This window comes from Panthera leo, chromosome E1, assembly GCF_018350215.1.
Source record: "Panthera leo isolate Ple1 chromosome E1, P.leo_Ple1_pat1.1, whole genome shotgun sequence".
Classification (NCBI taxonomy): domain Eukaryota; kingdom Metazoa; phylum Chordata; class Mammalia; order Carnivora; family Felidae; genus Panthera; species Panthera leo.
This window is the reverse complement of record NC_056692.1, coordinates 58,592,175-58,602,939: the sequence shown is the minus strand read 5'-3', so window position 1 is coordinate 58,602,939 and position 10,765 is coordinate 58,592,175.

The window sequence follows — 10,765 nt, the reverse complement described above, 5'->3', positions numbered from 1 at the left end:
CCCAAGGGCGGAGAGGGGGAGGAGGGGCGAGGTCGGGCTGGAGGCTAGAGGGGCAGGCCACGGAGGAGCCCGGGTTTTGGGGTAGCTGTCTTTCAACGTTCTGTTCTTCCAGACCTCCAGAGTAAGATGGCTGCCAAGAATAAAGACTACACTTCCCAGCATCCCCTTCAGCGAGATCCGACCATGTGACCCCCGTCATGGCCAATAGGATGAAAGCAAAATGTCATGTGACAGCCCCAGCCTCTTCTCTCTGGAGCGCTCCTCCCGCGGGTTCCCCAGGCCGGCGCCGAGGGTCTCCCGGGGGGCGCGTGGGAGTCCTGGGTCGCGTGGCCTGTCGCCTGCGTCCTCGCTGCGAGTCGTGCGCGCAACCTGTCTTGCTTCTGTTTCCTTGTTTGGTTTTCTGTCGGGCTCAGCAGGATCCATTCCCAGGCTCTGGGCGGCCTTGCTGGGTCTGAGCCGGGAGGTGACCTGAAATGCAGGCTGCTGCGTGGGCAGGGGGGAGGCGGGAGGGACGTGGGCCCGACGCGGGGGTTCAGGGGTCCGGCCCGGGACATTGGGGGGGGGCTTGGGGCCAGCGCTGGTCCTGGCGGCGGGTGCGTGCGGGGTGCGAGCGACGGAGGTCTCGAGGACCTGTTGTCACAGGGCACTTTCTTCTGCTGATCCCCGTCCGGGGGCGGAGGGGGCGGGGGTGTGGATTCAAGGCTCCTGTTCACCCAATGCTGCCTGCCTGGGTCTGGCCTGGAGATGGCGAAAAAGGTCTGCTCCCTGTCGTCTCAACGTCTCGGCAGGCTTTTTTTTTTTTTTTTTTTTTTTTTCCCCCTTCCTGGATCTCATGGGTCACCCTTCATTCAGTTTCCTTTTCCTTCCGTGGTCTCCTAGAACACTTCAGCAAAAAGATGGTGTGCTAGCTGACGGGAACCAGAAGTGACAGGGCACTGGCTTTACTTACCCAGGATCTCATTCAAGTGTGGAGATAGTTCTGGAAGGCAGGAGTTCGTAATATCCTCACTTTATGTGTGGGGAAACTGAGGCAGAGCGAGGTTTCAGGTCGCTCAGCAGACGGAGGAGCCGGTCCTTGAAGCCAGGCTCGACAACCCTGCTTTGAACCACATCTACGGGCCGTGGGTGCACCAGCCACTTGGGACCCTGTCTCGGGCTTTGGGGCTGTTGGCTGCATTTAAAAATAGTGCAGCTGTGACTATGGTGACATCGCTGACTTCCCCTTCTACTTTCGCAGTGTTTCCTCCGGCCGCTACCTGGGAAGGGGTCCTGGGATGCGGCTGCTTGGGCCTTAACAGTTGCGTCGCGGTCAGAACGGCTGAGCTCTCAGCTGCCGCTCCCACCAGCCACGAGTGGTGACTCCTCTGCCCCACTGTCTCCACTGGGTTTTATTTTGTGTTCCTTTTGTGTGCTTAACGGGCGTGTGACGAGATTTTCCAAGTCACGGTTTCTTCTGTCTGCTCCCACATGCAGTTTATTCGTCACCTCTGACCACTGCTCAAGGTCATTGGATCTTAGGGCTTCATCAGTTTTGTTTGTTTTTTTTTCGTATCTTTCAACGTATGTGTCTTGGAACGTATATTCTGGAATCTACTTTTCATAGGTACTGACCAGTTGTATTTACCTCTTGTAACTTTCCCCGCTGTCTTGCACACCGGTCATTTCTCAGGCAGACGGTCGACCCGGAGCCCCCTGAGGGCAGGCCTGGCCATATTTTTCATGGTTGTATCCCCAGAGCCTTGGCCCCAGCCAGCCCAGAGGAGGCACTGAACCCGTATTTGTTGGATGAATAAATATGCGTGGAGGGAAAACGTATGCAAATATCTGTCATGTTTTTGGTTAGGGAGAACATTTTTTACGATAAACTCTTTGACGGCAATTTTAGGCTTATGGAAACCTCGCAAAGATCGACTTCCCACATACCCTATGCCTGGTTTCCTCTGTTAGTAACATTTTATATTCTGCGGTATATTTGCATAACACATGAGCAATGTTCATAAGTTATTGTTCGATTCAGTACCGACAACTCTGTATTGTGGGATTTCCTCAGTGCTTGCCCTGTTGTCCCACCTCTGTACCGGGGTCCCATTGTGTCATCGTCCTAGATCCTGTGTTCCTCTCAGGTGTGATAGTTTCTCGGACTTCCCTTGCTTTTGATGACATTGGCGGTTTTGAGGAGTGCTGGTCAGGTGTTTTGTAGAATTTCCCTCCGTTGGGATTATCTGTCGTTTATCTCTTGATTAGACAGGGGTTATGGGTTTTTGGGAGGAAGGGCGCAGAGATAAAGCGTCATTCCCATTATGTCCTATCAAGGGTACATCCTATCAATGTGACTCATCACGGTGCTGTGACCTTGATCACCTGGCCAAGATAGAGTCTCCAGGTGTCTCCACTTTCTTCTTTCTCTTTGCCTGCTCTGCTCTTTGGAAGGAAGGCCACCGTGTGCTACCCACACTTGAGGACTGAGAGGCTGCGCTCCACCTCCTTGGGGACAGAGTATCTACAGAAATTATTTGGAATTTTGAGCAGGACGTTTGTCTCTTCTCCCCATGTATTAATCTGTTCAATAGTTCATACCCGTGTAGACTCGCGGATGTTTGTTTCACACTGTGGATTATAACCCACTGCTGCCTGATTGATTTTTGCTGGTCCGTCCCAGGCCGCTGGGAGCTCTTTGACACCTCCGGTGTCCCTTTGGCGTGCCCATCACTTTCTCTGAGCACTTCCTGCCCCCTGGCAACCACATCTCATGTATTTCCTGCCCCCGTCCTACAATCAGGCGTTTCTCAGGGAGCCTGGTTCCTTTTATCTGCAGGTGATGTTAGAGACCAGGGGCTGGGTGTGGTTGTGCCCCTGCTGCAGGGTGTCGAGAAACTACTTTTATTTTTTTTTTAAATTTTTTTTTCAACGTTTTTTATTTATTTTTGGGACAGAGAGAGACAGAGCATGAACGGGGGAGGGGCAGAGAGAGAGAGAGGGAGACACAGAATCAGAAGCAGGCTCCAGGCTCTGAGCCATCAGTCCAGAGCCCGACGCGGGGCTCGAACTCACAGACCGCGAGATCGTGACCTGGCTGAAGTCGGACGCTCAACCGACTGTGCCACCCAGGCGCCCCGAGAAACTACTTTTAAAGTCGTAATCCAGCTGTCCCGGAAGCCCAGGCTCCCCGGCTCTGTCAGGTGGATGTGCAGCTTAGGGACACGGCTGCAGTGCCCGGCACACAGTGGGGGTGAAGGAAAGAAGGCGTGGGTGGCGCAGGCAGAGTCTGGACCCCTGACGGATGTCCTCGCTCCTCCTCTGTCTCCGCGCGGCCGTTGGAGCGATGTCTTGAAACCAGGAATCGCCGTCTCCCTGTCCGGCCGCCACGTACTCCTGGGCTGCTGCCGCCAGGGGGCCCCGGACGCCCGGTGACGGGGTGGGCGCGACAGTGGGCTGTCCCCTCCGTGGAGAAGTGTGGAAGTCACGCGTCCACCCTCCCCACTCTCCACAGTGACAAGCGGCTAACCGGGCTCTAACAGGTCTCCCCACGCCCAGTCCACGCCCTGCGGAGGGAAAGCGGGGGTGTTGCTGACACATTGCGTGCTCTCGGGGACACGAGACAAAGAACGGCCCGATTGTGCAGTTAAGCTGGAGAGGAGCGTTGCCATCAGGAAGGAGATGAATGAAAATTTGACTCGGGGGCGTGGCCGAGCACCCTTCCCAGACAGGGTCCCTGAACCTGTGCCATCTTGGGAGGCCCTGTGACCCTCCGGGCTTGGGGCCGGATGGGGTGCTTCTTCCTCGTGTCCGGGGGCGGCGGGGGGGGGGGAGGCTGAGCCGTTGAGCCTGGGACAAACGTCTGGCGGGCAGTGGGAGGCCATCAGGAGCCACACACAGGCCTGGGCTCAGCAGGTGTGCCGCCAGGGGGCACCACAACCTTTGCGACCTTGGTGGCGGTCCTGCCGGGAGAGACGGTGGCCCGAGCCTGGCGGTTCCTTCCCAAAGGGCCGCCGCCATCCGGGGGCACCGTGGGGAAGAGGAGCTGAGCGGAGCAGCCTCCCTCCATCCCTCTGCTGGAGAGGCCCCCCGCCCCCACGACGAGCACCCCCGCTGTCGTGGGAGGCGCTCCCCACCCTGCCCGCTGCGGGTGGGACCTGCCCACTGCTGGTTGTGCCCGATGACTGGGGCCTGACCCGACCTTCACGACAGCAGTATTTTATTAGTGCCACAATCCACTTTATCAGTTGCTGCTGCCTTTTATTACCACTCGGGAGCTTTATCGCAGCGGCCACTGCGCCTCCAGCTAAATGAGGATTAATATTTTAACAGGATTATGTGCTGTGGGTTAGCAGTGCTCCCTGGGGACGCGGGGTGCTCCCCTCCCTCGCAGGCTGTCCCCTCCCCCCAGGCCGCCCTCCTGGCGTGCAGGGAGGTCGGGTCCTGAGATAGGGCAGCCGGGCCGCCTTGTTCGGACGCCAGGATGGGGGGCTGGGTGGGAGGGCTCGGGGCTGTGGGGACAGTTTGCCTTTGAAGAGCGGGGTCTGTCCTGTGGGTGGGATGGCCCTGCAGGGTGAGGTCCCTGAAGAGACCAGATTGTTTCCTGGGCTCAGTGGGCTTGACCACCATGGGGGAGGGAGACGGGGGGGGAGGGGGGCACCGCCGTGCTGATGCCCACCTGCCCCAGGATCTCAGCCCGCCGAGTGACACAGCTCGTAACTTTGCCAGCTTCGGGCCCTCTTGGGTGTTCTCCTGGAAAAACATTTCCATTTCCTCTAAAGTTTTATAAAAGCAAGACTGTTCCCATCCCTCTCCTGATTCCATCATGGAAGGGACAAGACCCAGGTTCTCAGGCGGGGCTTTCAGGACCTGTGTGCTCGGCCCCCCGTGGGTCCCCAGCGTCCGGGGGACCCCTGCGTCACCCTCCTTCCCCGGAGCCACCTTCTCCTTCACGAGCTGGAGGGGGGGCCGGCCGGGCCCACCCCCTCCCCCCAACTTGGGAGCTGTCCTCCACGGGGCTCCACGGGTCCTGTCGAACCACTGGTCACCTTGTCTGTAGGTATGAGTTTGTGTGTCTGCTTTCCCTACCCGAGGAATGAGTGATTGAATGAATGAATGAATGAGGGAGGGAGGCAGGCAGGTTGGTTCCCTAAATGAGGGACCGGGGCTGACGTTTGCACACCTGTGTTCACAGTGGCAGGTCACAAGAGCTGAAACACAGAAGCAAGCCGGGTGTCCACCATTGGATGAGGGTCTGTCCACGCAATGGAGTTTACGCAGCCTGGAGCAGGAGGGGCCTTCCGACAGCTGGTACCGTGCGGACGGACCGGACGGATGTGATGCCAGGTGGAATCGGCCAGTCACAAAAGGATAAACAGTGTAAGATTCCATTTATGTGAGGCTCCTACGGTCGCCAGATTCACAGAGGCGGAATGAAGGAAGGGGCAGCAGAGGCCGGGGAGTTAGTGTTTCGTGGGGACAGGCTTTCGCTTTGGAAAGACGGCAGTGTTCTGCAGATCAGTCGCACAGCAACGCGAGTGTGAATTTCGTGCTATGTGTGTTTTTCTACGAGTAAAAATTAAAAAATAACAAAAAAAACCTGGAATCCCGGGGCCTTTCTGAGATGCCAAGGATGTTAAGGGGGGTTCGGCACTAGGTCAGAGAATTCTAATTCTGTCTGGTAGGTAGAGAGACAATTCTCTGGAGTGTGGACAACCCCACGTAAGCCCAGCTCTGTGTAAGGGGCTTCTAGACAAGGGTGAGAAGGACACGTAAGCTGAAATCACAGTCATAAAACCTCTACCCTCCCGCCCCGTTTTAGAAATATTAAAATAGTTCTAGAAGTTTAGCAAGGACTAAGAAGGTAATTTTGAAAATAACTGCTACTCATTTCAGAACATTTGGAAAATACGGAAAAGCCTAGAGAGAAAAATAAGCATAATGTGAAAGCTCCCAACCCAAGGGGCCGTGGCGGGTCAAGTGCGACATAAATGGTAGTTTTTTTGGTTTTTTTAAAGCGTTTAATATTTATTTTTGAGAGAGACACAGAGCACGAGTGGGGGAGGGGCAGAGAGAGAGGGAGACACAGGATCCGAAACGGGCTCCAGGCCCCGAGCTGTCAGCACAGAGCCTGACGGGGGGCTCGAACTCACGAACCGTGAGATCACGATCCGAGCTGAAACCGAGAGCCAGACGCCCAGCTGGCGGAGCCACCCAGGTGTCCCATGTCTTTCTCCCTCTGCCCGCTTAGCGAGTGGGGAGCAGCTCGGTGGCCAGCGCGGTGACGTGGCCTGGGGGGGGCGGGGGTGGGGGTTCCACCCAGCGGGGCCCCTGAGCTGCGCTCTGAGGATCAGGGACGCCCCCAGGCCCCGCTGGTCCTCACAGGCCCAGGACCCCTCGTTCCCCATCAGTGGCCTTCCTGTGAGACTGTCCGAGGCCCCGACGCCCTGGATTTAGGCCGGTGTGGGAGTCAGGGGCCCCAGCCCTCCTCACCCATCATCACCTCCTCCCCGCCCAGCCGGGCTTGGTCTGTGCCCTGGACCCCAGGCAGGCTCAGGGGGTCGGTGAGCTCACCTGGGGGCTGCAGGACGATGCTCTGTGGCTGTTTCTGAGTGAGGTCGGCCGTTCTCTGGGGTGGCCGTTCTCCGAGGCCATCGCCCTGCTTGGAGCCTTCCGTCCGTCCGTCGGTTCTCCCGTTTTTACAGCTTTGCTCCCTCCCTGTGCTCCCCTTCTCCCGGCTCCCTGTGCCCTCCCTTAGCTCTAACTCACCGTGCTTCTCCCTGAGCACATCACCATTTATTCAGCGACCCCAGCTGTGCACCACGTGAGAAGGGACTCTTGGGTCCTGGCTGACAGGGCCGAGGGACACTGAGGTCTCACCGTGGAGAGCTGGTCGCGGGCTGGTCTGGCTGGATGCCCAGACAGCATGACTGCGCCCCCGGGACCTCCGTTCAGGGGCTCGAGGAAGCATCTCTGGAGGTTTGTGGGGGACGTTGGGGCCCCTGGGCGGGACGTGTGGCTCTGTGCCTTCCTGTGTTTCTGGTTGGTGCCCCACGTGCCTGCTTGTTTAACAGGCTTCCTTTCTGGATCGGCACAAAGGAGGTCCCTCCCGGGGCCACTACGCTGGCCCTGGGAACCCCGGAGGGGCCGATGGACGCTGACTGCCAATGGGGGTCGGCCTGGCTGGGGAGGTTGGGCAGTGGCCGGTCTGAGCCTTTCTCGGACTGGCCAGAACCACCCTGGGGCAGCCCAGCTCTTCTTGCCTCCTCTGGCGCCTGCGAGGTGATGGGTGGACCCTGGGTCATCAGCCAGCGAGGCGCTGGCCCTGCGTTCCCACCCGGGACGGATGAGCAGGGATGGACTGAGTCGCCCGGAAACTTGCAGGGGGGCCTCGGGCAGGTGGCACCAGGCCTGGCCAGACTGTCCCCTTAATGCAGGCTGCCGGTCTCGGTGGCCTTGCCTGCCAATTGGGATGTAGGTCACCCCTCCAGGCACGTCTTCTAGCTCTGCCCGCTGCCACTGTTGGTTCATCTGTGGATCTGTAAGGACTGCGTGTTGTTGGGGAGGGGAGACACCTCAGTGCTCAGCCCAAGACTTGGGTCACTCTGGGCTAGAGCCAGTGGCCCGCAGCGTCCCTCAGCCCTGAGAATCTGCCGTGGGGAGGCCTCCTTGGCCTGTCCTGCCTCCCCCCAGCACCAGCCCAGCGGGTCCATCACAAGGAGGACAATGAGAAACGAGGGGTTCGATGTCAGGGTATCTCTCCTGGAAGCAGGAACTTTGTCCCTGGGCAGCAGAGGCCTTGGGAGGGCGTCTCCCCACCTTCTCAGAGACCTTGGCCCCTGGGGGACAAGGCAGATTGGGGGGTGAGGTCAGCAACATTGTCAGCTGACTGGGGCAGGAAGGCAGGGGCGGGCAGAGCAAGGGGACCCCTGAGGGTATGACCCCTCCCTCCCCACCCGGGTCCCCCAGTGACCAGGGATCCAGTGGCTCAGCTCCTGGCTGTGTGTGTTGGGGGGTTGCCTCCGGGACCAGGCTGGTCACACCCTTGGTCCTGTCTGTGGCTGGGCCCTCCCGAGCCCCCCAGGGAGGAGCCCACTGCCCGCTGTCACCCCTTTGCAAGCACCACTCAGAGTCTGTCTCCCCTGCAGCTCATCCGTGACAGTGCCTTCCTGGAACTTGCTCTGTCACTGTCCCGTGGGTGTTTCAGGCGGGAATCTTTTCCTCTGCTTTCTTCTCAGAACTCTGGCTGGTCTGGGCGTCCGACCCCAGCCGTGGTCTCCAGGAGCCCTCGGGACTCAGACCTGGAACTCCCCCCAAAGTGTGTTTCTGGGAGTGCTGGGTTTTGGGGTTTCCCCTCTTTCCCTTCCCCAGGGGCTGAGCTCTGTGGGGCAAGGGCAGTGGGGGGCACGGCCAGGGGCCGTGTCTGGGGCTCTCTGCAAAGTGTAAATGGTGCCCATCCCTCCTCTGGCTCCTGGCGGGCGGCTGACCACCTTGGTGGGTAGGGGTGGGGGTGGCGGTGCTGACTCTGCCCGAAGGCCAGAGCCAGTCGAGGGCCCTTCTGGGCACTGGGCAGCAGGAAGGTGACAGACGCCATCTGGGTCCATCGGGACCGCCGTCATGGGATCTTCCCTTAGGGGAGCTCAGACGACCTGCTATCTCCAGGAGCATCTATTTTATAGCCGCTTGGATGCTCTTTATGCCCAGATAATGAAGAAGGGCCATGTCAAGGCAGATAAGAAAGTACCTTTGGCCACGCCGGGCAGATAAGGGACGGCCAGCATGTCACTGCCGGCCTGTCCCTCCCAACTCACCACCTCCATCTGGGGAAGGGACGGTGTCCCTCTCGTGCAGCGAAGGTCCTTGGGCGGGTGACCCCCTTTACGTGGACGTCACCGGTCTGCGGACCTCAGAGTGTTTCACCAGCAGGACCCTTGGGGACCAGTGGAGACGTGTGGGGTCGAGCCTGGTCCGCAGACCGGTGACGTCAAGGAGCCGTGCTGTCAGCCACTGGGACCCACCCGGGCCAGGATCCGAGGGAAGGTGGGGGAAAGAACGTGGACGTCCCTCCCGTGCGCCAGCCCCTGGAACCCTCAAGGGGAAGGTCCAGGAAATCTCGTCTGGAGGCTGGTGTCCTGTCCGCGGTAGATTAGCTTCCTTAGCTCGGCCACAGAGCGCGACGGCTCGTTAATTTACACACATCTCCGTCACCCTCCTCCGTCTCAGCCTGCGTTGTCTGAGGGGCCGCTCTGTTCAGCCAGCACCTACTGGGCACCCACTGCGCGAAATGGGGGAGGTGCTTTCTGAAGGACGGGGGTGTAGACGGAAACCTGAGACCCATGAGTCTCCCAGACAGTTTGCTCAGGGCCTGAGAGTAGGCGAGGAACAGGGAAAGAGTGAACATGGGAGGCACCTGCTGGTGGCCCAGCCAGAGTCCCTCGGCACGTGGAAAGCGTGGCACATCCTTGCTCTCGGGGATGTTGATGGCGCCCTTCACTGGGCCAGAGAACGGGGGTCTTTGGTGGCTGGAGAAAGTGCTTTGCCAGGTGACAATGTTCTTTACCAACCACATCTAATCTGGTTTCTGTGAAGGATAAGCTGGTGCTGAATCATCAAATCCTTATCGCCAGGGACTGAGACCTGGCTCGGGCAGCTCAGAGACCCAGGGTGCTGGAGCCTGTGGGGGCCAGGCAGGGACTCCACCCAGGTACCCGGCCCTGCTGCAAGAGCCCTACGGACTCAAAAACACGGGGACGGTAGACTCTGACACCAGAGATGTTCCCTCCCAAGACAGGTGCCCTGAGAAATAGACAAGACGGGGGTCAAGGATGCAGGATGGGTCAGCTTCTGTGATGATGCTTCTACCCGAAGGTTCATTTCAATGTTTTTTTACTTTTGAGAGAGAGAGAGAGAGAGAGCGAGCATGAGCAGGGGAGGGGCAGAGAGAGAGGGAGACACAGAATCCGAAGCAGGCTCCAGGCTCCGAGCTGTCAGCACAGAGCCCGACGGGGGGCTCGAACTCACAGACCGCGAGATCATGACCTGAGCCGAAGTCAGACACTCAACCGATTGAGCCCCGCCCCCCTCGCCCCCAGAAGGTTCATTTCAGATGAAGTTTGCAGCAGACAGGATGTGCTGTCCTTTGACAACATTTTTTATCATGAAAGTTTCCATGCTCACTGAAAGATAGGAGAGCGCGAAACTCCTGGACATCATCCATGTTGCTTTCGTGTTATTTTCTTGCTCTCTGATGTTGCCTTTGGCTGAGGTATCTTCAGACCCGTAGCCGACATTCTGTCGTTTTGCTCCTGCAAACCTCAGGGGGGCAGCTCTCCGAATACAGGAAACTTTGTGCCATAATCACAGTTCTGTTAGCACAGTATCAAACCCAACAGTAATTCCTTCCTCCCTGTCTGCTAATGCCTGGTCCATACCTGGCTTCTCTGATGGTCTCAGAACTATCGTTTTGCAGCCGGTTTATTTAAATCGGGTTCCAACCAAGGTCCACACGTGAAGTTTTAGTGCTGCGCCTCTTAGATTCCTCTTGATGTGGCTCGGGCATCACCCCCACCCCCACCCCAGTTTTCCTCCTGCCCGTGACCTGGTGAAACCAGATCAGCTCTTCTGCCCGGCTTCTGGTCTGTATGCTTTCCATCTGATTGCCTCCTGTGGCGTCACTTTGTTCCCGTCTTTCCTGGACACAGAAGTTTAGCTCTGGAAGCTTGGTTGGATTCAGCCTCCTCTCTTGGCCAGAACCGTCCATGGGGGGGGGGGGGTTGGGTGGGGTGGGGGG